The sequence below is a fragment of the Misgurnus anguillicaudatus genome, chromosome 14, assembly GCF_027580225.2.
Source record: "Misgurnus anguillicaudatus chromosome 14, ASM2758022v2, whole genome shotgun sequence".
NCBI lineage: Eukaryota > Metazoa > Chordata > Actinopteri > Cypriniformes > Cobitidae > Misgurnus > Misgurnus anguillicaudatus.
The window spans coordinates 5,775,078-5,801,380 of NC_073350.2; the positions used below are offsets into that span (position 1 = coordinate 5,775,078).

The following is a 26,303-nucleotide window of genomic DNA, read 5'->3' on the forward strand; positions in this document are numbered from 1 at the left end:
CAGGACTGCGGCACTTCAGGACCGGCGTTGCCTACCCCTGTTCTAACGCTAAAGACGAGCATACACTGTGCCATTTCAGCACAGTCGTGGCTAAATGCCAACGTACACTTAACGAGTAAATCCCATGCGACGTGAAGCCAAAGCTCACGAATTGTGTGCTCACACTCTACTCCGACCCTGCTCCTGGTGAGCTCCCGCCTTGCAGATTTTAGCTCCAACCCCAATGAAACATAGCTGAAGCAGCTAATCAAGGTGTTCAGGGTTGCTTGATAATTACAGGCAGGTGTGTTGGAGGTGGGTTGAAACTGAAGTCTGCAGGACGGTAGCCGACCAGGAGCAGGTTTGGAGATACCTGCACTATTCGGTCAGATCGCAGAGCTGCGACTTGACTGCTCAAACTTCACGTCTGAAACAAATCGGGGGAGATACCCGAACTAAGAAGTGTGTGGCTGTTTGCAGGTTTCAGAAGAAGCATCCATGCATTCCTGGGAAATGCGCCGCCTTTCTCATACAGTTTGTGCGGTTCCTTCAAACGACCGCAAAATATGTGACAAAATCTGTTAAATCAACCAAGTGTCACAGCGTCTAGGTTTCTGTAGTGTAGTGGTTATCACGTTCGCCTAACACGCGAAAGGTCCTCGGTTCGAAACCGGGCAGAAACAGCGCCTTCCTTTTGATACGCTGCGAGTTAAATGCCTTTCTTGAGACACGTTACTCCTTGTGTCATGAAGCACTTTTAAAGTTACACACAGTTCCGCCCGTCATATTTGCTTCACGCATGAAAGGTGGCCAGTTCGCAAGTGGGCGAAAAGCGTTGCCCCTTTGGGGAGTGTTGCACAGAGAGAAAATGTGTGGCCAAATCTATCAAAATAACCAAAGAATCCAAATGAACAGGTTTCTGTGGTGATGTGGTTATCACAAAAAGTCCTCGGTTCGACTGAAATAAACACTTTGTTAGACATATGACAGGGTTTTGGTCATGTTGATTTAACTACCTCAACAGTTACATCAGTTTGATGCACGTTATTGTAAACCTGATCTTCGGTAAGTGTTAGTTGAACGTACGGCGGGTAAGTGTACTGAGGTTTAGTCAACAATACCCAGCCAGTTGGCTGTGTTGATAAGCCAATGAAAACCTCTTGTTCCCTTTACATAAAGTCTTGAATGTCTCGTTTGGTTTTTACCTGTTTCATGTTGAAATCCGTTGAAAACAATTTTGAAAAAGAACCCCAATCAATTAAAGGTCAGTCCTTGATATTATTACTAAACATGTCTAAGGCGATGGATTGCTCATGCACAGTTCTCCTCAGGCGTTTACCTTATGTTAGGCCAAAATGAACTCTTTCTAAAAGATAACGTTTAATTACATCAACAACGGAAACAATTTGATGCACCCTACTACGTACTTGCTGGCAATTTAGGAATCGCAAAATGCGCAACGGCAGGGGTTCCAGGGAAGTTTCACGTGACGAGGTGGCCGAGTGGTTAAGGCGATGGACTGCTAATCCATTGTGCTCTGCACGCGTGGGTTCGAATCCCATCCTCGTCGTCTGTCGTTGTGATACTGAACTGTCTTTAAGATGCAAGATTGCCGCAGGTTGCGCTGCGTGTCACACCTGTAGATGTGGTCTGCTAGCCAGTAGAGAAAGCAACGCGTTTTCTTTTCACCAGTTTTGAAGTCTTTACATGCCAGAGTCTCTGGGGGACACTTGAGTGTTTTCAGACTCTAAAGTCCATGCTATGTGCCAACTGTCTAGATTCTAGAAAGTGGTAAAGACTCTGTTGAGCGGTTCCTTTGTTGATGTTTGCTGTAAGAGGAACAGAACAGGAATCATAACAACTGAAAAACATTAGCGGAATGGTTGAAAACATACGTTGGCTCTAGCACAGTTTCTGTAGGTCAGCGCTAGAGCATTTAAACGCAGATAGGGAGGCCTAACGGTTCACTTGGACATTATCACGACAGCTTTAACTGTGGTGAAGTATAACACATGATCCTTTTTCAATTCTTCGGCCACATGTCTTCTCAGAGGGGGTATAGCTCAGTGGTAGAGCATTTGACTGCAGATCAAGAGGTCCCCGGTTCAAATCCGGGTGCCCCCTTGGCTGTAAGCCTGTATGTTCGTAGTTTGGCACACCAATATTTCTAATTCAAAGTTCATCCTGGATCCTTTTAACGTAGGGGTAGGCAAACGTCGGTCCTGGAGTGCAGCAGCCCTGCAGAGTTTAGCTCCAGCTCAAATCAAGCACACATGAATCGGCTAACCAAGGTCTGAAGGCTCACCTGAGAACTACAGGTGGATGAGGTTTAATCAGGGTTGGAAGTAAAATCTGCAGGACTGCGGCACTTCAGGACCGGCGTTGCCTACCCCTGTTCTAACGCTAAAGACGAGCATACACTGTGCCATTTCAGCACAGTCGTGGCTAAATGCCAACGTACACTTAACGAGTAAATCCCATGCGACGTGAAGCCAAAGCTCACGAATTGTGTGCTCACACTCTACTCCGACCCTGCTCCTGGTGAGCTCCCGCCTTGCAGATTTTAGCTCCAACCCCAATGAAACATAGCTGAAGCAGCTAATCAAGGTGTTCAGGGTTGCTTGATAATTACAGGCAGGTGTGTTGGAGGTGGGTTGAAACTGAAGTCTGCAGGACGGTAGCCGACCAGGAGCAGGTTTGGAGATACCTGCACTATTCGGTCAGATCGCAGAGCTGCGACTTGACTGCTCAAACTTCACGTCTGAAACAAATCGGGGGAGATACCCGAACTAAGAAGTGTGTGGCTGTTTGCAGGTTTCAGAAGAAGCATCCATGCATTCCTGGGAAATGCGCCGCCTTTCTCATACAGTTTGTGCGGTTCCTTCAAACGACCGCAAAATATGTGACAAAATCTGTTAAATCAACCAAGTGTCACAGCGTCTAGGTTTCTGTAGTGTAGTGGTTATCACGTTCGCCTAACACGCGAAAGGTCCTCGGTTCGAAACCGGGCAGAAACAGCGCCTTCCTTTTGATACGCTGCGAGTTAAATGCCTTTCTTGAGACACGTTACTCCTTGTGTCATGAAGCACTTTTAAAGTTACACACAGTTCCGCCCGTCATATTTGCTTCACGCATGAAAGGTGGCCAGTTCGCAAGTGGGCGAAAAGCGTTGCCCCTTTGGGGAGTGTTGCACAGAGAGAAAATGTGTGGCCAAATCTATCAAAATAACCAAAGAATCCAAATGAACAGGTTTCTGTGGTGATGTGGTTATCACAAAAAGTCCTCGGTTCGACTGAAATAAACACTTTGTTAGACATATGACAGGGTTTTGGTCATGTTGATTTAACTACCTCAACAGTTACATCAGTTTGATGCACGTTATTGTAAACCTGATCTTCGGTAAGTGTTAGTTGAACGTACGGCGGGTAAGTGTACTGAGGTTTAGTCAACAATACCCAGCCAGTTGGCTGTGTTGATAAGCCAATGAAAACCTCTTGTTCCCTTTACATAAAGTCTTGAATGTCTCGTTTGGTTTTTACCTGTTTCATGTTGAAATCCGTTGAAAACAATTTTGAAAAAGAACCCCAATCAATTAAAGGTCAGTCCTTGATATTATTACTAAACATGTCTAAGGCGATGGATTGCTCATGCACAGTTCTCCTCAGGCGTTTACCTTATGTTAGGCCAAAATGAACTCTTTCTAAAAGATAACGTTTAATTACATCAACAACGGAAACAATTTGATGCACCCTACTACGTACTTGCTGGCAATTTAGGAATCGCAAAATGCGCAACGGCAGGGGTTCCAGGGAAGTTTCACGTGACGAGGTGGCCGAGTGGTTAAGGCGATGGACTGCTAATCCATTGTGCTCTGCACGCGTGGGTTCGAATCCCATCCTCGTCGTCTGTCGTTGTGATACTGAACTGTCTTTAAGATGCAAGATTGCCGCAGGTTGCGCTGCGTGTCACACCTGTAGATGTGGTCTGCTAGCCAGTAGAGAAAGCAACGCGTTTTCTTTTCACCAGTTTTGAAGTCTTTACATGCCAGAGTCTCTGGGGGACACTTGAGTGTTTTCAGACTCTAAAGTCCATGCTATGTGCCAACTGTCTAGATTCTAGAAAGTGGTAAAGACTCTGTTGAGCGGTTCCTTTGTTGATGTTTGCTGTAAGAGGAACAGAACCTGAATCATAACAACTGAAAAACATTAGCGGAATGGTTGAAAACATACGTTGTCTCTAGCACAATTTCTATAGGTCAGTGCTAGAGCGTTTAAACGCAGATAGGGAGGTCTAACGGTTCACTTGGACATTATCACGACAGCTTTAACTGTGGTGAAGTATAACACATGATCCTTTTTCAATTCTTCGGCCACATGTCTTCTCAGAGGGGGTATAGCTCAGTGGTAGAGCATTTGACTGCAGATCAAGAGGTCCCCGGTTCAAATCCGGGTGCCCCCTTGGCTGTAAGCCTGTATGTTCGTAGTTTGGCACACCAATATTTCTAATTCAAAGTTCATCCTGGATCCTTTTAACGTAGGGGTAGGCAAACGTCGGTCCTGGAGTGCAGCAGCCCTGCAGAGTTTAGCTCCAGCTCAAATCAAGCACACATGAATCGGCTAACCAAGGTCTGAAGGCTCACCTGAGAACTACAGGTGGATGAGGTTTAATCAGGGTTGGAAGTAAAATCTGCAGGACTGCGGCACTTCAGGACCGGCGTTGCCTACCCCTGTTCTAACGCTAAAGACGAGCATACACTGTGCCATTTCAGCACAGTCGTGGCTAAATGCCAACGTACACTTAACGAGTAAATCCCATGCGACGTGAAGCCAAAGCTCACGAATTGTGTGCTCACACTCTACTCCGACCCTGCTCCTGGTGAGCTCCCGCCTTGCAGATTTTAGCTCCAACCCCAATGAAACATAGCTGAAGCAGCTAATCAAGGTGTTCAGGGTTGCTTGATAATTACAGGCAGGTGTGTTGGAGGTGGGTTGAAACTGAAGTCTGCAGGACGGTAGCCGACCAGGAGCAGGTTTGGAGATACCTGCACTATTCGGTCAGATCGCAGAGCTGCGACTTGACTGCTCAAACTTCACGTCTGAAACAAATCGGGGGAGATACCCGAACTAAGAAGTGTGTGGCTGTTTGCAGGTTTCAGAAGAAGCATCCATGCATTCCTGGGAAATGCGCCGCCTTTCTCATACAGTTTGTGCGGTTCCTTCAAACGACCGCAAAATATGTGACAAAATCTGTTAAATCAACCAAGTGTCACAGCGTCTAGGTTTCTGTAGTGTAGTGGTTATCACGTTCGCCTAACACGCGAAAGGTCCTCGGTTCGAAACCGGGCAGAAACAGCGCCTTCCTTTTGATACGCTGCGAGTTAAATGCCTTTCTTGAGACACGTTACTCCTTGTGTCATGAAGCACTTTTAAAGTTACACACAGTTCCGCCCGTCATATTTGCTTCACGCATGAAAGGTGGCCAGTTCGCAAGTGGGCGAAAAGCGTTGCCCCTTTGGGGAGTGTTGCACAGAGAGAAAATGTGTGGCCAAATCTATCAAAATAACCAAAGAATCCAAATGAACAGGTTTCTGTGGTGATGTGGTTATCACAAAAAGTCCTCGGTTCGACTGAAATAAACACTTTGTTAGACATATGACAGGGTTTTGGTCATGTTGATTTAACTACCTCAACAGTTACATCAGTTTGATGCACGTTATTGTAAACCTGATCTTCGGTAAGTGTTAGTTGAACGTACGGCGGGTAAGTGTACTGAGGTTTAGTCAACAATACCCAGCCAGTTGGCTGTGTTGATAAGCCAATGAAAACCTCTTGTTCCCTTTACATAAAGTCTTGAATGTCTCGTTTGGTTTTTACCTGTTTCATGTTGAAATCCGTTGAAAACAATTTTGAAAAAGAACCCCAATCAATTAAAGGTCAGTCCTTGATATTATTACTAAACATGTCTAAGGCGATGGATTGCTCATGCACAGTTCTCCTCAGGCGTTTACCTTATGTTAGGCCAAAATGAACTCTTTCTAAAAGATAACGTTTAATTACATCAACAACGGAAACAATTTGATGCACCCTACTACGTACTTGCTGGCAATTTAGGAATCGCAAAATGCGCAACGGCAGGGGTTCCAGGGAAGTTTCACGTGACGAGGTGGCCGAGTGGTTAAGGCGATGGACTGCTAATCCATTGTGCTCTGCACGCGTGGGTTCGAATCCCATCCTCGTCGTCTGTCGTTGTGATACTGAACTGTCTTTAAGATGCAAGATTGCCGCAGGTTGCGCTGCGTGTCACACCTGTAGATGTGGTCTGCTAGCCAGTAGAGAAAGCAACGCGTTTTCTTTTCACCAGTTTTGAAGTCTTTACATGCCAGAGTCTCTGGGGGACACTTGAGTGTTTTCAGACTCTAAAGTCCATGCTATGTGCCAACTGTCTAGATTCTAGAAAGTGGTAAAGACTCTGTTGAGCGGTTCCTTTGTTGATGTTTGCTGTAAGAGGAACAGAACCTGAATCATAACAACTGAAAAACATTAGCGGAATGGTTGAAAACATACGTTGTCTCTAGCACAATTTCTATAGGTCAGTGCTAGAGCGTTTAAACGCAGATAGGGAGGTCTAACGGTTCACTTGGACATTATCACGACAGCTTTAACTGTGGTGAAGTATAACACATGATCCTTTTTCAATTCTTCGGCCACATGTCTTCTCAGAGGGGGTATAGCTCAGTGGTAGAGCATTTGACTGCAGATCAAGAGGTCCCCGGTTCAAATCCGGGTGCCCCCTTGGCTGTAAGCCTGTATGTTCGTAGTTTGGCACACCAATATTTCTAATTCAAAGTTCATCCTGGATCCTTTTAACGTAGGGGTAGGCAAACGTCGGTCCTGGAGTGCAGCAGCCCTGCAGAGTTTAGCTCCAGCTCAAATCAAGCACACATGAATCGGCTAACCAAGGTCTGAAGGCTCACCTGAGAACTACAGGTGGATGAGGTTTAATCAGGGTTGGAAGTAAAATCTGCAGGACTGCGGCACTTCAGGACCGGCGTTGCCTACCCCTGTTCTAACGCTAAAGACGAGCATACACTGTGCCATTTCAGCACAGTCGTGGCTAAATGCCAACGTACACTTAACGAGTAAATCCCATGCGACGTGAAGCCAAAGCTCACGAATTGTGTGCTCACACTCTACTCCGACCCTGCTCCTGGTGAGCTCCCGCCTTGCAGATTTTAGCTCCAACCCCAATGAAACATAGCTGAAGCAGCTAATCAAGGTGTTCAGGGTTGCTTGATAATTACAGGCAGGTGTGTTGGAGGTGGGTTGAAACTGAAGTCTGCAGGACGGTAGCCGACCAGGAGCAGGTTTGGAGATACCTGCACTATTCGGTCAGATCGCAGAGCTGCGACTTGACTGCTCAAACTTCACGTCTGAAACAAATCGGGGGAGATACCCGAACTAAGAAGTGTGTGGCTGTTTGCAGGTTTCAGAAGAAGCATCCATGCATTCCTGGGAAATGCGCCGCCTTTCTCATACAGTTTGTGCGGTTCCTTCAAACGACCGCAAAATATGTGACAAAATCTGTTAAATCAACCAAGTGTCACAGCGTCTAGGTTTCTGTAGTGTAGTGGTTATCACGTTCGCCTAACACGCGAAAGGTCCTCGGTTCGAAACCGGGCAGAAACAGCGCCTTCCTTTTGATACGCTGCGAGTTAAATGCCTTTCTTGAGACACGTTACTCCTTGTGTCATGAAGCACTTTTAAAGTTACACACAGTTCCGCCCGTCATATTTGCTTCACGCATGAAAGGTGGCCAGTTCGCAAGTGGGCGAAAAGCGTTGCCCCTTTGGGGAGTGTTGCACAGAGAGAAAATGTGTGGCCAAATCTATCAAAATAACCAAAGAATCCAAATGAACAGGTTTCTGTGGTGATGTGGTTATCACAAAAAGTCCTCGGTTCGACTGAAATAAACACTTTGTTAGACATATGACAGGGTTTTGGTCATGTTGATTTAACTACCTCAACAGTTACATCAGTTTGATGCACGTTATTGTAAACCTGATCTTCGGTAAGTGTTAGTTGAACGTACGGCGGGTAAGTGTACTGAGGTTTAGTCAACAATACCCAGCCAGTTGGCTGTGTTGATAAGCCAATGAAAACCTCTTGTTCCCTTTACATAAAGTCTTGAATGTCTCGTTTGGTTTTTACCTGTTTCATGTTGAAATCCGTTGAAAACAATTTTGAAAAAGAACCCCAATCAATTAAAGGTCAGTCCTTGATATTATTACTAAACATGTCTAAGGCGATGGATTGCTCATGCACAGTTCTCCTCAGGCGTTTACCTTATGTTAGGCCAAAATGAACTCTTTCTAAAAGATAACGTTTAATTACATCAACAACGGAAACAATTTGATGCACCCTACTACGTACTTGCTGGCAATTTAGGAATCGCAAAATGCGCAACGGCAGGGGTTCCAGGGAAGTTTCACGTGACGAGGTGGCCGAGTGGTTAAGGCGATGGACTGCTAATCCATTGTGCTCTGCACGCGTGGGTTCGAATCCCATCCTCGTCGTCTGTCGTTGTGATACTGAACTGTCTTTAAGATGCAAGATTGCCGCAGGTTGCGCTGCGTGTCACACCTGTAGATGTGGTCTGCTAGCCAGTAGAGAAAGCAACGCGTTTTCTTTTCACCAGTTTTGAAGTCTTTACATGCCAGAGTCTCTGGGGGACACTTGAGTGTTTTCAGACTCTAAAGTCCATGCTATGTGCCAACTGTCTAGATTCTAGAAAGTGGTAAAGACTCTGTTGAGCGGTTCCTTTGTTGATGTTTGCTGTAAGAGGAACAGAACCTGAATCATAACAACTGAAAAACATTAGCGGAATGGTTGAAAACATACGTTGTCTCTAGCACAATTTCTATAGGTCAGTGCTAGAGCGTTTAAACGCAGATAGGGAGGTCTAACGGTTCACTTGGACATTATCACGACAGCTTTAACTGTGGTGAAGTATAACACATGATCCTTTTTCAATTCTTCGGCCACATGTCTTCTCAGAGGGGGTATAGCTCAGTGGTAGAGCATTTGACTGCAGATCAAGAGGTCCCCGGTTCAAATCCGGGTGCCCCCTTGGCTGTAAGCCTGTATGTTCGTAGTTTGGCACACCAATATTTCTAATTCAAAGTTCATCCTGGATCCTTTTAACGTAGGGGTAGGCAAACGTCGGTCCTGGAGTGCAGCAGCCCTGCAGAGTTTAGCTCCAGCTCAAATCAAGCACACATGAATCGGCTAACCAAGGTCTGAAGGCTCACCTGAGAACTACAGGTGGATGAGGTTTAATCAGGGTTGGAAGTAAAATCTGCAGGACTGCGGCACTTCAGGACCGGCGTTGCCTACCCCTGTTCTAACGCTAAAGACGAGCATACACTGTGCCATTTCAGCACAGTCGTGGCTAAATGCCAACGTACACTTAACGAGTAAATCCCATGCGACGTGAAGCCAAAGCTCACGAATTGTGTGCTCACACTCTACTCCGACCCTGCTCCTGGTGAGCTCCCGCCTTGCAGATTTTAGCTCCAACCCCAATGAAACATAGCTGAAGCAGCTAATCAAGGTGTTCAGGGTTGCTTGATAATTACAGGCAGGTGTGTTGGAGGTGGGTTGAAACTGAAGTCTGCAGGACGGTAGCCGACCAGGAGCAGGTTTGGAGATACCTGCACTATTCGGTCAGATCGCAGAGCTGCGACTTGACTGCTCAAACTTCACGTCTGAAACAAATCGGGGGAGATACCCGAACTAAGAAGTGTGTGGCTGTTTGCAGGTTTCAGAAGAAGCATCCATGCATTCCTGGGAAATGCGCCGCCTTTCTCATACAGTTTGTGCGGTTCCTTCAAACGACCGCAAAATATGTGACAAAATCTGTTAAATCAACCAAGTGTCACAGCGTCTAGGTTTCTGTAGTGTAGTGGTTATCACGTTCGCCTAACACGCGAAAGGTCCTCGGTTCGAAACCGGGCAGAAACAGCGCCTTCCTTTTGATACGCTGCGAGTTAAATGCCTTTCTTGAGACACGTTACTCCTTGTGTCATGAAGCACTTTTAAAGTTACACACAGTTCCGCCCGTCATATTTGCTTCACGCATGAAAGGTGGCCAGTTCGCAAGTGGGCGAAAAGCGTTGCCCCTTTGGGGAGTGTTGCACAGAGAGAAAATGTGTGGCCAAATCTATCAAAATAACCAAAGAATCCAAATGAACAGGTTTCTGTGGTGATGTGGTTATCACAAAAAGTCCTCGGTTCGACTGAAATAAACACTTTGTTAGACATATGACAGGGTTTTGGTCATGTTGATTTAACTACCTCAACAGTTACATCAGTTTGATGCACGTTATTGTAAACCTGATCTTCGGTAAGTGTTAGTTGAACGTACGGCGGGTAAGTGTACTGAGGTTTAGTCAACAATACCCAGCCAGTTGGCTGTGTTGATAAGCCAATGAAAACCTCTTGTTCCCTTTACATAAAGTCTTGAATGTCTCGTTTGGTTTTTACCTGTTTCATGTTGAAATCCGTTGAAAACAATTTTGAAAAAGAACCCCAATCAATTAAAGGTCAGTCCTTGATATTATTACTAAACATGTCTAAGGCGATGGATTGCTCATGCACAGTTCTCCTCAGGCGTTTACCTTATGTTAGGCCAAAATGAACTCTTTCTAAAAGATAACGTTTAATTACATCAACAACGGAAACAATTTGATGCACCCTACTACGTACTTGCTGGCAATTTAGGAATCGCAAAATGCGCAACGGCAGGGGTTCCAGGGAAGTTTCACGTGACGAGGTGGCCGAGTGGTTAAGGCGATGGACTGCTAATCCATTGTGCTCTGCACGCGTGGGTTCGAATCCCATCCTCGTCGTCTGTCGTTGTGATACTGAACTGTCTTTAAGATGCAAGATTGCCGCAGGTTGCGCTGCGTGTCACACCTGTAGATGTGGTCTGCTAGCCAGTAGAGAAAGCAACGCGTTTTCTTTTCACCAGTTTTGAAGTCTTTACATGCCAGAGTCTCTGGGGGACACTTGAGTGTTTTCAGACTCTAAAGTCCATGCTATGTGCCAACTGTCTAGATTCTAGAAAGTGGTAAAGACTCTGTTGAGCGGTTCCTTTGTTGATGTTTGCTGTAAGAGGAACAGAACCTGAATCATAACAACTGAAAAACATTAGCGGAATGGTTGAAAACATACGTTGTCTCTAGCACAATTTCTATAGGTCAGTGCTAGAGCGTTTAAACGCAGATAGGGAGGTCTAACGGTTCACTTGGACATTATCACGACAGCTTTAACTGTGGTGAAGTATAACACATGATCCTTTTTCAATTCTTCGGCCACATGTCTTCTCAGAGGGGGTATAGCTCAGTGGTAGAGCATTTGACTGCAGATCAAGAGGTCCCCGGTTCAAATCCGGGTGCCCCCTTGGCTGTAAGCCTGTATGTTCGTAGTTTGGCACACCAATATTTCTAATTCAAAGTTCATCCTGGATCCTTTTAACGTAGGGGTAGGCAAACGTCGGTCCTGGAGTGCAGCAGCCCTGCAGAGTTTAGCTCCAGCTCAAATCAAGCACACATGAATCGGCTAACCAAGGTCTGAAGGCTCACCTGAGAACTACAGGTGGATGAGGTTTAATCAGGGTTGGAAGTAAAATCTGCAGGACTGCGGCACTTCAGGACCGGCGTTGCCTACCCCTGTTCTAACGCTAAAGACGAGCATACACTGTGCCATTTCAGCACAGTCGTGGCTAAATGCCAACGTACACTTAACGAGTAAATCCCATGCGACGTGAAGCCAAAGCTCACGAATTGTGTGCTCACACTCTACTCCGACCCTGCTCCTGGTGAGCTCCCGCCTTGCAGATTTTAGCTCCAACCCCAATGAAACATAGCTGAAGCAGCTAATCAAGGTGTTCAGGGTTGCTTGATAATTACAGGCAGGTGTGTTGGAGGTGGGTTGAAACTGAAGTCTGCAGGACGGTAGCCGACCAGGAGCAGGTTTGGAGATACCTGCACTATTCGGTCAGATCGCAGAGCTGCGACTTGACTGCTCAAACTTCACGTCTGAAACAAATCGGGGGAGATACCCGAACTAAGAAGTGTGTGGCTGTTTGCAGGTTTCAGAAGAAGCATCCATGCATTCCTGGGAAATGCGCCGCCTTTCTCATACAGTTTGTGCGGTTCCTTCAAACGACCGCAAAATATGTGACAAAATCTGTTAAATCAACCAAGTGTCACAGCGTCTAGGTTTCTGTAGTGTAGTGGTTATCACGTTCGCCTAACACGCGAAAGGTCCTCGGTTCGAAACCGGGCAGAAACAGCGCCTTCCTTTTGATACGCTGCGAGTTAAATGCCTTTCTTGAGACACGTTACTCCTTGTGTCATGAAGCACTTTTAAAGTTACACACAGTTCCGCCCGTCATATTTGCTTCACGCATGAAAGGTGGCCAGTTCGCAAGTGGGCGAAAAGCGTTGCCCCTTTGGGGAGTGTTGCACAGAGAGAAAATGTGTGGCCAAATCTATCAAAATAACCAAAGAATCCAAATGAACAGGTTTCTGTGGTGATGTGGTTATCACAAAAAGTCCTCGGTTCGACTGAAATAAACACTTTGTTAGACATATGACAGGGTTTTGGTCATGTTGATTTAACTACCTCAACAGTTACATCAGTTTGATGCACGTTATTGTAAACCTGATCTTCGGTAAGTGTTAGTTGAACGTACGGCGGGTAAGTGTACTGAGGTTTAGTCAACAATACCCAGCCAGTTGGCTGTGTTGATAAGCCAATGAAAACCTCTTGTTCCCTTTACATAAAGTCTTGAATGTCTCGTTTGGTTTTTACCTGTTTCATGTTGAAATCCGTTGAAAACAATTTTGAAAAAGAACCCCAATCAATTAAAGGTCAGTCCTTGATATTATTACTAAACATGTCTAAGGCGATGGATTGCTCATGCACAGTTCTCCTCAGGCGTTTACCTTATGTTAGGCCAAAATGAACTCTTTCTAAAAGATAACGTTTAATTACATCAACAACGGAAACAATTTGATGCACCCTACTACGTACTTGCTGGCAATTTAGGAATCGCAAAATGCGCAACGGCAGGGGTTCCAGGGAAGTTTCACGTGACGAGGTGGCCGAGTGGTTAAGGCGATGGACTGCTAATCCATTGTGCTCTGCACGCGTGGGTTCGAATCCCATCCTCGTCGTCTGTCGTTGTGATACTGAACTGTCTTTAAGATGCAAGATTGCCGCAGGTTGCGCTGCGTGTCACACCTGTAGATGTGGTCTGCTAGCCAGTAGAGAAAGCAACGCGTTTTCTTTTCACCAGTTTTGAAGTCTTTACATGCCAGAGTCTCTGGGGGACACTTGAGTGTTTTCAGACTCTAAAGTCCATGCTATGTGCCAACTGTCTAGATTCTAGAAAGTGGTAAAGACTCTGTTGAGCGGTTCCTTTGTTGATGTTTGCTGTAAGAGGAACAGAACCTGAATCATAACAACTGAAAAACATTAGCGGAATGGTTGAAAACATACGTTGTCTCTAGCACAATTTCTATAGGTCAGTGCTAGAGCGTTTAAACGCAGATAGGGAGGTCTAACGGTTCACTTGGACATTATCACGACAGCTTTAACTGTGGTGAAGTATAACACATGATCCTTTTTCAATTCTTCGGCCACATGTCTTCTCAGAGGGGGTATAGCTCAGTGGTAGAGCATTTGACTGCAGATCAAGAGGTCCCCGGTTCAAATCCGGGTGCCCCCTTGGCTGTAAGCCTGTATGTTCGTAGTTTGGCACACCAATATTTCTAATTCAAAGTTCATCCTGGATCCTTTTAACGTAGGGGTAGGCAAACGTCGGTCCTGGAGTGCAGCAGCCCTGCAGAGTTTAGCTCCAGCTCAAATCAAGCACACATGAATCGGCTAACCAAGGTCTGAAGGCTCACCTGAGAACTACAGGTGGATGAGGTTTAATCAGGGTTGGAAGTAAAATCTGCAGGACTGCGGCACTTCAGGACCGGCGTTGCCTACCCCTGTTCTAACGCTAAAGACGAGCATACACTGTGCCATTTCAGCACAGTCGTGGCTAAATGCCAACGTACACTTAACGAGTAAATCCCATGCGACGTGAAGCCAAAGCTCACGAATTGTGTGCTCACACTCTACTCCGACCCTGCTCCTGGTGAGCTCCCGCCTTGCAGATTTTAGCTCCAACCCCAATGAAACATAGCTGAAGCAGCTAATCAAGGTGTTCAGGGTTGCTTGATAATTACAGGCAGGTGTGTTGGAGGTGGGTTGAAACTGAAGTCTGCAGGACGGTAGCCGACCAGGAGCAGGTTTGGAGATACCTGCACTATTCGGTCAGATCGCAGAGCTGCGACTTGACTGCTCAAACTTCACGTCTGAAACAAATCGGGGGAGATACCCGAACTAAGAAGTGTGTGGCTGTTTGCAGGTTTCAGAAGAAGCATCCATGCATTCCTGGGAAATGCGCCGCCTTTCTCATACAGTTTGTGCGGTTCCTTCAAACGACCGCAAAATATGTGACAAAATCTGTTAAATCAACCAAGTGTCACAGCGTCTAGGTTTCTGTAGTGTAGTGGTTATCACGTTCGCCTAACACGCGAAAGGTCCTCGGTTCGAAACCGGGCAGAAACAGCGCCTTCCTTTTGATACGCTGCGAGTTAAATGCCTTTCTTGAGACACGTTACTCCTTGTGTCATGAAGCACTTTTAAAGTTACACACAGTTCCGCCCGTCATATTTGCTTCACGCATGAAAGGTGGCCAGTTCGCAAGTGGGCGAAAAGCGTTGCCCCTTTGGGGAGTGTTGCACAGAGAGAAAATGTGTGGCCAAATCTATCAAAATAACCAAAGAATCCAAATGAACAGGTTTCTGTGGTGATGTGGTTATCACAAAAAGTCCTCGGTTCGACTGAAATAAACACTTTGTTAGACATATGACAGGGTTTTGGTCATGTTGATTTAACTACCTCAACAGTTACATCAGTTTGATGCACGTTATTGTAAACCTGATCTTCGGTAAGTGTTAGTTGAACGTACGGCGGGTAAGTGTACTGAGGTTTAGTCAACAATACCCAGCCAGTTGGCTGTGTTGATAAGCCAATGAAAACCTCTTGTTCCCTTTACATAAAGTCTTGAATGTCTCGTTTGGTTTTTACCTGTTTCATGTTGAAATCCGTTGAAAACAATTTTGAAAAAGAACCCCAATCAATTAAAGGTCAGTCCTTGATATTATTACTAAACATGTCTAAGGCGATGGATTGCTCATGCACAGTTCTCCTCAGGCGTTTACCTTATGTTAGGCCAAAATGAACTCTTTCTAAAAGATAACGTTTAATTACATCAACAACGGAAACAATTTGATGCACCCTACTACGTACTTGCTGGCAATTTAGGAATCGCAAAATGCGCAACGGCAGGGGTTCCAGGGAAGTTTCACGTGACGAGGTGGCCGAGTGGTTAAGGCGATGGACTGCTAATCCATTGTGCTCTGCACGCGTGGGTTCGAATCCCATCCTCGTCGTCTGTCGTTGTGATACTGAACTGTCTTTAAGATGCAAGATTGCCGCAGGTTGCGCTGCGTGTCACACCTGTAGATGTGGTCTGCTAGCCAGTAGAGAAAGCAACGCGTTTTCTTTTCACCAGTTTTGAAGTCTTTACATGCCAGAGTCTCTGGGGGACACTTGAGTGTTTTCAGACTCTAAAGTCCATGCTATGTGCCAACTGTCTAGATTCTAGAAAGTGGTAAAGACTCTGTTGAGCGGTTCCTTTGTTGATGTTTGCTGTAAGAGGAACAGAACCTGAATCATAACAACTGAAAAACATTAGCGGAATGGTTGAAAACATACGTTGTCTCTAGCACAATTTCTATAGGTCAGTGCTAGAGCGTTTAAACGCAGATAGGGAGGTCTAACGGTTCACTTGGACATTATCACGACAGCTTTAACTGTGGTGAAGTATAACACATGATCCTTTTTCAATTCTTCGGCCACATGTCTTCTCAGAGGGGGTATAGCTCAGTGGTAGAGCATTTGACTGCAGATCAAGAGGTCCCCGGTTCAAATCCGGGTGCCCCCTTGGCTGTAAGCCTGTATGTTCGTAGTTTGGCACACCAATATTTCTAATTCAAAGTTCATCCTGGATCCTTTTAACGTAGGGGTAGGCAAACGTCGGTCCTGGAGTGCAGCAGCCCTGCAGAGTTTAGCTCCAGCTCAAATCAAGCACACATGAATCGGCTAACCAAGGTCTGAAGGCTCACCTGAGAACTACAGGTGGATGAGGTTTAATCAGGGTTGGAAGTAAAATCTGCAGGACTGCGGCACTTCAGGACCGGCGTTGCCTACCCCTGTTCTAACGCTAAAGACGAGCATACACTGTGCCATTTCAGCACAGTCGTGGCTAAATGCCAACGTACACTTAACGAGTAAATCCCATGCGACGTGAAGCCAAAGCTCACGAATTGTGTGCTCACACTCTACTCCGACCCTGCTCCTGGTGAGCTCCCGCCTTGCAGATTTTAGCTCCAACCCCAATGAAACATAGCTGAAGCAGCTAATCAAGGTGTTCAGGGTTGCTTGATAATTACAGGCAGGTGTGTTGGAGGTGGGTTGAAACTGAAGTCTGCAGGACGGTAGCCGACCAGGAGCAGGTTTGGAGATACCTGCACTATTCGGTCAGATCGCAGAGCTGCGACTTGACTGCTCAAACTTCACGTCTGAAACAAATCGGGGGAGATACCCGAACTAAGAAGTGTGTGGCTGTTTGCAGGTTTCAGAAGAAGCATCCATGCATTCCTGGGAAATGCGCCGCCTTTCTCATACAGTTTGTGCGGTTCCTTCAAACGACCGCAAAATATGTGACAAAATCTGTTAAATCAACCAAGTGTCACAGCGTCTAGGTTTCTGTAGTGTAGTGGTTATCACGTTCGCCTAACACGCGAAAGGTCCTCGGTTCGAAACCGGGCAGAAACAGCGCCTTCCTTTTGATACGCTGCGAGTTAAATGCCTTTCTTGAGACACGTTACTCCTTGTGTCATGAAGCACTTTTAAAGTTACACACAGTTCCGCCCGTCATATTTGCTTCACGCATGAAAGGTGGCCAGTTCGCAAGTGGGCGAAAAGCGTTGCCCCTTTGGGGAGTGTTGCACAGAGAGAAAATGTGTGGCCAAATCTATCAAAATAACCAAAGAATCCAAATGAACAGGTTTCTGTGGTGATGTGGTTATCACAAAAAGTCCTCGGTTCGACTGAAATAAACACTTTGTTAGACATATGACAGGGTTTTGGTCATGTTGATTTAACTACCTCAACAGTTACATCAGTTTGATGCACGTTATTGTAAACCTGATCTTCGGTAAGTGTTAGTTGAACGTACGGCGGGTAAGTGTACTGAGGTTTAGTCAACAATACCCAGCCAGTTGGCTGTGTTGATAAGCCAATGAAAACCTCTTGTTCCCTTTACATAAAGTCTTGAATGTCTCGTTTGGTTTTTACCTGTTTCATGTTGAAATCCGTTGAAAACAATTTTGAAAAAGAACCCCAATCAATTAAAGGTCAGTCCTTGATATTATTACTAAACATGTCTAAGGCGATGGATTGCTCATGCACAGTTCTCCTCAGGCGTTTACCTTATGTTAGGCCAAAATGAACTCTTTCTAAAAGATAACGTTTAATTACATCAACAACGGAAACAATTTGATGCACCCTACTACGTACTTGCTGGCAATTTAGGAATCGCAAAATGCGCAACGGCAGGGGTTCCAGGGAAGTTTCACGTGACGAGGTGGCCGAGTGGTTAAGGCGATGGACTGCTAATCCATTGTGCTCTGCACGCGTGGGTTCGAATCCCATCCTCGTCGTCTGTCGTTGTGATACTGAACTGTCTTTAAGATGCAAGATTGCCGCAGGTTGCGCTGCGTGTCACACCTGTAGATGTGGTCTGCTAGCCAGTAGAGAAAGCAACGCGTTTTCTTTTCACCAGTTTTGAAGTCTTTACATGCCAGAGTCTCTGGGGGACACTTGAGTGTTTTCAGACTCTAAAGTCCATGCTATGTGCCAACTGTCTAGATTCTAGAAAGTGGTAAAGACTCTGTTGAGCGGTTCCTTTGTTGATGTTTGCTGTAAGAGGAACAGAACCTGAATCATAACAACTGAAAAACATTAGCGGAATGGTTGAAAACATACGTTGTCTCTAGCACAATTTCTATAGGTCAGTGCTAGAGCGTTTAAACGCAGATAGGGAGGTCTAACGGTTCACTTGGACATTATCACGACAGCTTTAACTGTGGTGAAGTATAACACATGATCCTTTTTCAATTCTTCGGCCACATGTCTTCTAAGAGGGGGTATAGCTCAGTGGTAGAGCATTTGACTGCAGATCAAGAGGTCCCCGGTTCAAATCCGGGTGCCCCCTTGGCTGTAAGCCTGTATGTTCGTAGTTTGGCACACCAATATTTCTAATTCAAAGTTCATCCTGGATCCTTTTAACGTAGGGGTAGGCAAACGTCGGTCCTGGAGTGCAGCAGCCCTGCAGAGTTTAGCTCCAGCTCAAATCAAGCACACATGAATCGGCTAACCAAGGTCTGAAGGCTCACCTGAGAACTACAGGTGGATGAGGTTTAATCAGGGTTGGAAGTAAAATCTGCAGGACTGCGGCACTTCAGGACCGGCGTTGCCTACCCCTGTTCTAACGCTAAAGACGAGCATACACTGTGCCATTTCAGCACAGTCGTGGCTAAATGCCAACGTACACTTAACGAGTAAATCCCATGCGACGTGAAGCCAAAGCTCACGAATTGTGTGCTCACACTCTACTCCGACCCTGCTCCTGGTGAGCTCCCGCCTTGCAGATTTTAGCTCCAACCCCAATGAAACATAGCTGAAGCAGCTAATCAAGGTGTTCAGGGTTGCTTGATAATTACAGGCAGGTGTGTTGGAGGTGGGTTGAAACTGAAGTCTGCAGGACGGTAGCCGACCAGGAGCAGGTTTGGAGATACCTGCACTATTCGGTCAGATCGCAGAGCTGTGACTTGACTGCTCAAACTTCACGTCTGAAACAAATCGGGGGAGATACCCGAACTAAGAAGTGTGTGGCTGTTTGCAGTTTCAGAAGAAGCATCCATGCATTCCTGGGAAATGCGCCGCCTTTCTCATACAGTTTGTGCGGTTCCTTCAAACGACCGCAAAATATGTGACAAAATCTGTTAAATCAACCAAGTGTCACAGCGTCTAGGTTTCTGTAGTGTAGTGGTTATCACGTTCGCCTAACACGCGAAAGGTCCTCGGTTCGAAACCGGGCAGAAACAGCGCCTTCCTTTTGATACGCTGCGAGTTAAATGCCTTTCTTGAGACACGTTACTCCTTGTGTCATGAAGCACTTTTAAAGTTACACACAGTTCCGCCCGTCATATTTGCTTCACGCATGAAAGGTGGCCAGTTCGCAAGTGGGCGAAAAGCGTTGCCCCTTTGGGGAGTGTTGCACAGAGAGAAAATGTGTGGCCAAATCTATCAAAATAACCAAAGAATCCAAATGAAAAGGTTTCTGTGGTGATGTGGTTATCACAAAAAGTCCTCGGTTTGACTGAAATAAACACTTTGTTAGACATATGACAGGGTTTTGGTCATGTTGATTTAACTACCTCAACAGTTACATCAGTTTGATGCACGTTATTGTAAACCTGATCTTCGGTAAGTGTTAGTTGAACGTACGGCGGGTAAGTGTACTGAGGTTTAGTCAACAATACCCAGCCAGTTGGCTGTGTTGATAAGCCAATGAAAACCTCTTGTTCCCTTAACATAAAGTCTTGAATGTCTCGTTTGGTTTTTACCTGTTTCATGTTGAAATCCGTTGAAAACAATTTTGAAAAAGAACCCCAATCAATTAAAGGTCAGTCCTTGATATTATTACTAAACATGTCTAAGGCGATGGATTGCTCATGCACAGTTCTCCTCAGGCGTTTACCTTATGTTAGGCCAAAATGAACTCTTTCTAAAAGATAACGTTTAATTACATCAACAACGGAAACAATTTGATGCACCCTACTACGTACTTGCTGGCAATTTAGGAATCGCAAAATGCGCAACGGCAGGGGTTCCAGGGAAGTTTCACGTGACGAGGTGGCCGAGTGGTTAAGGCGATGGACTGCTAATCCATTGTGCTCTGCACGCGTGGGTTCGAATCCCATCCTCGTCGTCTGTCGTTGTGATACTGAACTGTCTTTAAGATGCAAGATTGCCGCAGGTTGCGTTGCGTCTCACACCTGTAGATGTGGTCTGCTAGCCAGTAGAGAAAGCAACCCGTTTTCTTTTCACCAGTTTTGAAGTCTTTACATGCCAGAGTCTCTGGGGGACACTTGAGTGTTTTCAGACTCTAAAGTCCATGCTATGTGCCAACTGTCTAGATTCTAGAAAGTGGTAAAGACTCTGTTGAGCGGTTCCTTTGTTGATGTTTGCTGTAAGAGGAACAGAACCTGAATCATAACAACTGAAAAACATTAGCGGAATGGTTGAAAACATACGTTGTCTCTAGCACAATTTCTATAGGTCAGTGCTAGAGCGTTTAAACGCAGATAGGGAGGTCTAACGGTTCACTTGGACATTATCACGACAGCTTTAACTGTGGTGAAGTATAACACATGATCCTTTTTCAATTCTTCGGCCACATGTCTTCTCAGAGGGGGTATAGCTCAGTGGTAGAGCATTTGACTGCAGATCAAGAGGTCCCCGGTTCAAATCCGGGTGCCCCCTTGGCTGTAAGCCTGTATGTTCGTAGTTCGGCACACCAATATTTCTAATTCAAAGTTCATCCTGGATCCTTTTAACGTAGGGGTAGGCAAACGTCGGTCCTGGAGTGCAGCAGCCCTGCAGAGTTTAGCTCCAGCTCAAATCAAGCACACATGAATCGGCTAACCAAGGTCTGAAGGCTCACCTGAGAACTACAGGTGGATGAGGTTTAATCAGGGTTGGAAGTAAAATCTGCAGGACTGCGGCACTTCAGGACCGGCGTTGCCTACCCCTGTTCTAACGCTAAAGACGAGCATACACTGTGCCATTTCAGCACAGTCGTGGCTAAATGCCAACGTACACTTGTTCCAGGGAAGTTTCATGTGACGAGGTGGCCGAGTGGTTAAGGCGATGGACTGCTAATCCATTGTGCTCTGCACGCATGGGTTCGAATCCCATCCTCGTCGTCTGTCGTTATGATACTGAACTGTCTTTAAGATGCAAGATTGCCGCAGGTTGCGCTCCATCTCACACCTGTAGATGTGGTCTGCTAGCCAGTAGAGAAAGCAACGCGTTTTCTTTTCACCAGTTTTGAAGTCTTTACATGCCAGAGTCTCTGGGGGACACTTGAGTGTTTTCAGACTCTAAAGTCCATGCTATGTGCCAACTGTCTAGATTCTAGAAAGTGGTAAAGACTCTGTTGAGCGGTTCCTTTGTTGATGTTTGCTGTAAGAGGAACAGAACCTGAATCATAACAACTGAAAAACATTAGCGGAATGGTTGAAAACATACGTTGTCTCTAGCACAATTTCTATAGGTCAGTGCTAGAGCGTTTAAACGCAGATAGGGAGGTCTAACGGTTCACTTGGACATTATCACGACAGCTTTAACTGTGGTGAAGTATAACACATGATCCTTTTTCAATTCTTCGGCCACATGTCTTCTCAGAGGGGGTATAGCTCAGTCGTAGAGCATTTGACTGCAGATCAAGAGGTCCCCGGTTCAAATCCGGGTGCCCCCTTGGCTGTAAGCCTGTATGTTCGTAGTTTGGCACACCAATATTTCTAATTCAAAGTTCATCCTGGATCCTTTTAACGTAGGGGTAGGCAAACGTCGGTCCTGGAGTGCAGCAGCCCTGCAGAGTTTAGCTCCAGCTCAAATCAAGCACACATGAATCGGCTAACCAAGGTCTGAAGGCTCATCTGAGAACTACAGGTGGATGAGGTTTAATCAGGCTTGGAAGTAAAATCTGCAGGACTGCGGCACTTCAGGACCGGCGTTGCCTACCCCTGTTCTAACGCTAAAGACGAGCATACACTGTGCCATTTCAGCACAGTCGTGGCTAAATGCCAACGTACACTTAACGAGTAAATCCCATGCGACGTGAAGCCAAAGCTCACGAATTGTGTGCTCACACTCTACTCCGACCCTGCTCCTGGTGAGCTCCCGCCTTGCAGATAATAGGTGTGTTCGACATCGGCTGTGGCTGGATGTAACCGATCGGCGAGATTAGCCGCGTGCAGGTGGGGAGGAGCTGAAGTCGGACGCGCTGTGGTTCCCGTAGTTTGCTGCATTTACGTCAGGGATGGCTGATCACGTGCCGTTTGCTTGCTTAATCGCATTAAACATGATTTGTAAGATGTAAACTACATAAAAAGTGAATTATACTGTTGTAAATGTCCGTTTATGAGCATGAGTGGAACTGAAGAGGCTTACAGCATCTGTTTTTACAATAATAAAGTTCAACATAAGCATATATTATTTAAATACCAATGTAGTGGGGTCTACGTTTTTTATCCATTTTATTTGATAAAGATGACACAATATAACATCGCGACTACATGAAAATAGCTTTAACTGTTATAAAAATACAGATTTGTGAGCATTTGTGGAACTGAGGGCGTGAAAAGAAACACGAAACACACGTGATTGTTGTCATGTGGTGAATCCGACCAATCGTGTGTCGTCATTACAGCCCGTGCAGCTCCTCTTCGCAAGCTGTGCTGGCTGACTCCGGCGGCTGATCTCGAATCGCTCTCGCGGTACTTAAAAACCACATGACACAGTCACGTGCCTGCAGCGCCAGCTTAAGTCGGACAAAATTACTAACCGGAATGCACTGCTTCAAGTCAGCCACCGATCGGTCTGCGCAGCGCCGCATGAAGTCGAACACACCTTTTAGCTCCAACCCCAATGAAACATAGCTGAAGCAGCTAATCAAGGTGTTCAGGGTTGCTTGATAATTACAGGCAGGTGTGTTGGAGGTGGGTTGAAACTGAAGTCTGCAGGACGGTAGCCGACCAGGAGCAGGTTTGGAGATACCTGCACTATTCGGTCAGATCGCAGAGCTGTGACTTGACTGCTCAAACTTCACGTCTGAAACAAATCGGGGGAGATACCCGAACTAAGAAGTGTGTGGCTGTTTGCAGTTTCAGAAGAAGCATCCATGCATTCCTGGGAAATGCGCCGCCTTTCTCATACAGTTTGTGCGGTTCCTTCAAACGACCGCAAAATATGTGACAAAATCTGTTAAATCAACCAAGTGTCACAGCGTCTAGGTTTCTGTAGTGTAGTGGTTATCACATTCGCCTAACACGCGAAAGGTCCTCGGTTCGAAACCGGGCAGAAACAGCGCCTTCCTTTTGATACGCTGCGAGTTAAATGCCTTTCTTGAGACACGTTACTCCTTGTGTCATGAAGCACTTTTAAAGTTACACACAGTTCCGCCCGTCATATTTGCTTCACGCATGAAAGGTGGCCAGTTCGCAAGTGGGCGAAAAGCGTTGCCCCTTTGGGGAGTGTTGCACAGAGAGAAAATGTGTGGCCAAATCTATCAAAATAACCAAAGAATACAAATGAACAGGTTTCTGTGGTGATGTGGTTATCACAAAAAGTCCTCGGTTCGACTGAAATAAACACTTTGTTAGACATATGACAGGGTTTTGGTCATGTTGATTTAACTACCTCAACAGTTACATCAGTTTGATGCACGTTATTGTAAAGCTGATCTTCGGTAAGTGTTAGTTGAATGTACGGCGGGTAAGTGTACTGAGGTTTAGTCAACAATACCCAGCCAGTTGGCTGTGTTGATAAGCCAATGAAAACCTCTTGTTCCCTTTACATAAAGTCTTGAATGTTTCGTTTGGTTTTTACCTGTTTCATGTTGAAATCCGTTGAAAACAATTTTGAAAAAGAACCCCAATCAATTAAAGGTCAGTCCTTGATATTATTACTAAACATGTCTAAGGCGATGGATTGCTCATGCACAGTTCTCCTCAGGCGTTTACCTTATGTTAGGCCAAAATTAACTCTTTCTAAAAGATAACGTTTAATTACATCAACAACGGAAACAATTTGATGCACCCTACTACGTACTTGCTGGCAATTTAGGAATCGCAAAATGCGCAACGGCAGGGGTTCCAGGTAAGTTTCACGTGACGAGGTGGCCGAGTGGTTAAGGCGATGGACTGCTAATCCATTGTGCTCTGCACGCGTGGGTTCGAATCCCATCCTCGTCGTCTGTCGTTGTGATACTGAACTGTCTTTAAGATGCAAGATTGCCGCAGGTTGCGTTGTGTCTCACACCTGTAGATGTGGTCTGCTAGCCAGTAGAGAAAGCAACGCGTTTTCTTTTCACCAGTTTTGAAGTCTTTACATGCCAGAGTCTCTGGGGGACACTTGAGTGTTTTCAGACTCTAAAGTCCATGCTATGTGCCAACTGTCTAGATTCTAGAAAGTGGTAAAGACTCTGTTGAGCGGTTCCTTTGTTGATGTTTGCTGTAAGAGGAACAGAACCTGAATCATAACAACTGAAAAACATTAGCGGAATGGTTGAAAACATACGTTGTCTCTAGCACAATTTCTATAGGTCAGTGCTAGAGCGTTTAAACGCAGATAGGGAGGTCTAACGGTTCACTTGGACATTATCACGACAGCTTTAACTGTGGTGAAGTATAACACATGATCCTTTTTCAATTCTTCGGCCACATGTCTTCTCAGAGGGGGTATAGCTCAGTGGTAGAGCATTTGACTGCAGATCAAGAGGTCCCCGGTTCAAATCTGGGTGCCCCCTTGGCTGTAAGCCTGTATGTTCGTAGTTTGGCACACCAATATTTCTAATTCAAAGTTCATCCTGGATCCTTTTAACGTAGGGGTAGGCAAACGGCGGTCCTGGAGTGCAGCAGCCCTGCAGAGTTTAGCTCCAGCTCAAATCAAGCACACATGAATCGGTTAACCAAGGTCTGAAGGCTCACCTGAGAACTACAGGTGGATGAGGTTTAATCAGGGTTGGAAGTAAAATCTGCAGGACTGCGGCACTTCAGGACCGGCGTTGCCTACCCCTGTTCTAACGCTAAAGACGAGCATACACTGTGCCATTTCATCACAGTCGTGGCTAAATGCCAACGTACACTTAACGAGTAAATCCCATGCGACGTGAAGCCAAAGCTCACGAATTGTGTGCTCACACTCTACTCCGACCCTGCTCCTGGTGAGCTCCCGCCTTGCAGATTTTAGCTCCAACCCCAATGAAACATAGCTGAAGCAGCTAATCAAGGTGTTCAGGGTTGCTTGATAATTACAGGCAGGTGTGTTGGAGGTGGGTTGAAACTGAAGTCTGCAGGACGGTAGCCGACCAGGAGCAGGTTTGGAGATACCTGCACTATTCGGTCAGATCGCAGAGCTGCGACTTGACTGCTCAAACTTCACGTCTGAAACAAATCGGGGGAGATACCCGAACTAAGAAGTGTGTGGCTGTTTGCAGTTTCAGAAGAAGCATCCATGCATTCCTGGGAAATGCGCCGCCTTTCTCATACAGTTTGTGCGGTTCCTTCAAACGACCGCAAAATATGTGACAAAATCTGTTAAATCAACCAAGTGTCACAGCGTCTAGGTTTCTGTAGTGTAGTGGTTATCACGTTAGCCTAACACGCGAAAGGTCCTCGGTTCGAAACCGGGCAGAAACAGCGCCTTCCTTTTGATACGCTGCGAGTTAAATGCCTTTCTTGAGACACGTTACTCCTTGTGTCATGAAGCACTTTTAAAGTTACACACAGTTCCGCCCGTCATATTTGCTTCACGCATGAAAGGTGGCCAGTTCGCAAGTGGGCGAAAAGCGTTGCCCCTTTGGGGAGTGTTGCACAGAGAGAAAATGTGTGGCCAAATCTATCAAAATAACCAAAGAATCCAAATGAAAAGGTTTCTGTGGTGATGTGGTTATCACAAAAAGTCCTCGGTTTGACTGAAATAAACACTTTGTTAGACATATGACAGGGTTTTGGTCATGTTGATTTAACTACCTCAACAGTTACATCAGTTTGATGCACGTTATTAAAAACCTGATCTTCGGTAAGTGTTAGTTGAATGTACGGCGGGTAAGTGTACTGAGGTTTAGTCAACAATACCCAGCCAGTTGGCTGTGTTGATAAGCCAATGAAAACCTCTTGTTCCCTTAACATAAAGTCTTGAATGTCTCGTTTGGTTTTTACCTGTTTCATGTTGAAATCCGTTGAAAACAATTTTGAAAAAGAACCCCAATCAATTAAAGGTCAGTCC

At 45.7% G+C, this 26,303-nt stretch overlaps 33 non-coding genes across 33 annotated transcripts; all 33 read left to right on the top strand.

Moving 5' to 3' along the window:
- The first annotated feature begins 589 nt into the window (after window positions 1–589).
- On the top strand, window positions 590–662 carry trnav-aac (transfer RNA valine (anticodon AAC)). The gene has a single exon. It is a non-coding gene; the product is annotated as a tRNA-Val (tRNA).
- Window positions 663–1,467: 805 nt separating this feature from the next.
- On the top strand, window positions 1,468–1,549 carry trnas-gcu (transfer RNA serine (anticodon GCU)). The gene has a single exon. It is a non-coding gene; the product is annotated as a tRNA-Ser (tRNA).
- Window positions 1,550–2,031: 482 nt separating this feature from the next.
- Window positions 2,032–2,103, top strand: trnac-gca (transfer RNA cysteine (anticodon GCA)). Its single transcript has one exon. It is a non-coding gene; the product is annotated as a tRNA-Cys (tRNA).
- An 820-nt stretch (window positions 2,104–2,923) lies between these two features.
- trnav-aac (transfer RNA valine (anticodon AAC)) lies at window positions 2,924–2,996 on the top strand. Its single transcript has one exon. It is a non-coding gene; the product is annotated as a tRNA-Val (tRNA).
- Window positions 2,997–3,801: 805 nt separating this feature from the next.
- Window positions 3,802–3,883, top strand: trnas-gcu (transfer RNA serine (anticodon GCU)). Its single transcript has one exon. It is a non-coding gene; the product is annotated as a tRNA-Ser (tRNA).
- A 482-nt stretch (window positions 3,884–4,365) lies between these two features.
- Window positions 4,366–4,437, top strand: trnac-gca (transfer RNA cysteine (anticodon GCA)). The gene has a single exon. It is a non-coding gene; the product is annotated as a tRNA-Cys (tRNA).
- Window positions 4,438–5,257: 820 nt separating this feature from the next.
- Window positions 5,258–5,330, top strand: trnav-aac (transfer RNA valine (anticodon AAC)). The gene has a single exon. It is a non-coding gene; the product is annotated as a tRNA-Val (tRNA).
- Window positions 5,331–6,135: 805 nt separating this feature from the next.
- Window positions 6,136–6,217, top strand: trnas-gcu (transfer RNA serine (anticodon GCU)). The gene has a single exon. It is a non-coding gene; the product is annotated as a tRNA-Ser (tRNA).
- Window positions 6,218–6,699: 482 nt separating this feature from the next.
- trnac-gca (transfer RNA cysteine (anticodon GCA)) lies at window positions 6,700–6,771 on the top strand. Its single transcript has one exon. It is a non-coding gene; the product is annotated as a tRNA-Cys (tRNA).
- Window positions 6,772–7,591: 820 nt separating this feature from the next.
- On the top strand, window positions 7,592–7,664 carry trnav-aac (transfer RNA valine (anticodon AAC)). The gene has a single exon. It is a non-coding gene; the product is annotated as a tRNA-Val (tRNA).
- Window positions 7,665–8,469: 805 nt separating this feature from the next.
- Window positions 8,470–8,551, top strand: trnas-gcu (transfer RNA serine (anticodon GCU)). The gene has a single exon. It is a non-coding gene; the product is annotated as a tRNA-Ser (tRNA).
- Window positions 8,552–9,033: 482 nt separating this feature from the next.
- On the top strand, window positions 9,034–9,105 carry trnac-gca (transfer RNA cysteine (anticodon GCA)). The gene has a single exon. It is a non-coding gene; the product is annotated as a tRNA-Cys (tRNA).
- Window positions 9,106–9,925: 820 nt separating this feature from the next.
- Window positions 9,926–9,998, top strand: trnav-aac (transfer RNA valine (anticodon AAC)). The gene has a single exon. It is a non-coding gene; the product is annotated as a tRNA-Val (tRNA).
- An 805-nt stretch (window positions 9,999–10,803) lies between these two features.
- On the top strand, window positions 10,804–10,885 carry trnas-gcu (transfer RNA serine (anticodon GCU)). Its single transcript has one exon. It is a non-coding gene; the product is annotated as a tRNA-Ser (tRNA).
- Window positions 10,886–11,367: 482 nt separating this feature from the next.
- Window positions 11,368–11,439, top strand: trnac-gca (transfer RNA cysteine (anticodon GCA)). The gene has a single exon. It is a non-coding gene; the product is annotated as a tRNA-Cys (tRNA).
- An 820-nt stretch (window positions 11,440–12,259) lies between these two features.
- On the top strand, window positions 12,260–12,332 carry trnav-aac (transfer RNA valine (anticodon AAC)). The gene has a single exon. It is a non-coding gene; the product is annotated as a tRNA-Val (tRNA).
- An 805-nt stretch (window positions 12,333–13,137) lies between these two features.
- trnas-gcu (transfer RNA serine (anticodon GCU)) lies at window positions 13,138–13,219 on the top strand. The gene has a single exon. It is a non-coding gene; the product is annotated as a tRNA-Ser (tRNA).
- Window positions 13,220–13,701: 482 nt separating this feature from the next.
- trnac-gca (transfer RNA cysteine (anticodon GCA)) lies at window positions 13,702–13,773 on the top strand. The gene has a single exon. It is a non-coding gene; the product is annotated as a tRNA-Cys (tRNA).
- Window positions 13,774–14,593: 820 nt separating this feature from the next.
- On the top strand, window positions 14,594–14,666 carry trnav-aac (transfer RNA valine (anticodon AAC)). Its single transcript has one exon. It is a non-coding gene; the product is annotated as a tRNA-Val (tRNA).
- Window positions 14,667–15,471: 805 nt separating this feature from the next.
- trnas-gcu (transfer RNA serine (anticodon GCU)) lies at window positions 15,472–15,553 on the top strand. The gene has a single exon. It is a non-coding gene; the product is annotated as a tRNA-Ser (tRNA).
- Window positions 15,554–16,035: 482 nt separating this feature from the next.
- On the top strand, window positions 16,036–16,107 carry trnac-gca (transfer RNA cysteine (anticodon GCA)). Its single transcript has one exon. It is a non-coding gene; the product is annotated as a tRNA-Cys (tRNA).
- Window positions 16,108–16,927: 820 nt separating this feature from the next.
- trnav-aac (transfer RNA valine (anticodon AAC)) lies at window positions 16,928–17,000 on the top strand. Its single transcript has one exon. It is a non-coding gene; the product is annotated as a tRNA-Val (tRNA).
- Window positions 17,001–17,805: 805 nt separating this feature from the next.
- trnas-gcu (transfer RNA serine (anticodon GCU)) lies at window positions 17,806–17,887 on the top strand. The gene has a single exon. It is a non-coding gene; the product is annotated as a tRNA-Ser (tRNA).
- A 482-nt stretch (window positions 17,888–18,369) lies between these two features.
- trnac-gca (transfer RNA cysteine (anticodon GCA)) lies at window positions 18,370–18,441 on the top strand. The gene has a single exon. It is a non-coding gene; the product is annotated as a tRNA-Cys (tRNA).
- Window positions 18,442–19,260: 819 nt separating this feature from the next.
- On the top strand, window positions 19,261–19,333 carry trnav-aac (transfer RNA valine (anticodon AAC)). Its single transcript has one exon. It is a non-coding gene; the product is annotated as a tRNA-Val (tRNA).
- Window positions 19,334–20,138: 805 nt separating this feature from the next.
- Window positions 20,139–20,220, top strand: trnas-gcu (transfer RNA serine (anticodon GCU)). Its single transcript has one exon. It is a non-coding gene; the product is annotated as a tRNA-Ser (tRNA).
- A 482-nt stretch (window positions 20,221–20,702) lies between these two features.
- On the top strand, window positions 20,703–20,774 carry trnac-gca (transfer RNA cysteine (anticodon GCA)). Its single transcript has one exon. It is a non-coding gene; the product is annotated as a tRNA-Cys (tRNA).
- Window positions 20,775–21,135: 361 nt separating this feature from the next.
- Window positions 21,136–21,217, top strand: trnas-gcu (transfer RNA serine (anticodon GCU)). Its single transcript has one exon. It is a non-coding gene; the product is annotated as a tRNA-Ser (tRNA).
- A 482-nt stretch (window positions 21,218–21,699) lies between these two features.
- On the top strand, window positions 21,700–21,771 carry trnac-gca (transfer RNA cysteine (anticodon GCA)). The gene has a single exon. It is a non-coding gene; the product is annotated as a tRNA-Cys (tRNA).
- A 1,537-nt stretch (window positions 21,772–23,308) lies between these two features.
- Window positions 23,309–23,381, top strand: trnav-aac (transfer RNA valine (anticodon AAC)). The gene has a single exon. It is a non-coding gene; the product is annotated as a tRNA-Val (tRNA).
- An 805-nt stretch (window positions 23,382–24,186) lies between these two features.
- Window positions 24,187–24,268, top strand: trnas-gcu (transfer RNA serine (anticodon GCU)). Its single transcript has one exon. It is a non-coding gene; the product is annotated as a tRNA-Ser (tRNA).
- A 482-nt stretch (window positions 24,269–24,750) lies between these two features.
- On the top strand, window positions 24,751–24,822 carry trnac-gca (transfer RNA cysteine (anticodon GCA)). The gene has a single exon. It is a non-coding gene; the product is annotated as a tRNA-Cys (tRNA).
- An 819-nt stretch (window positions 24,823–25,641) lies between these two features.
- Window positions 25,642–25,714, top strand: trnav-aac (transfer RNA valine (anticodon AAC)). Its single transcript has one exon. It is a non-coding gene; the product is annotated as a tRNA-Val (tRNA).
- The last annotated feature ends 589 nt before the right edge of the window (window positions 25,715–26,303 follow it).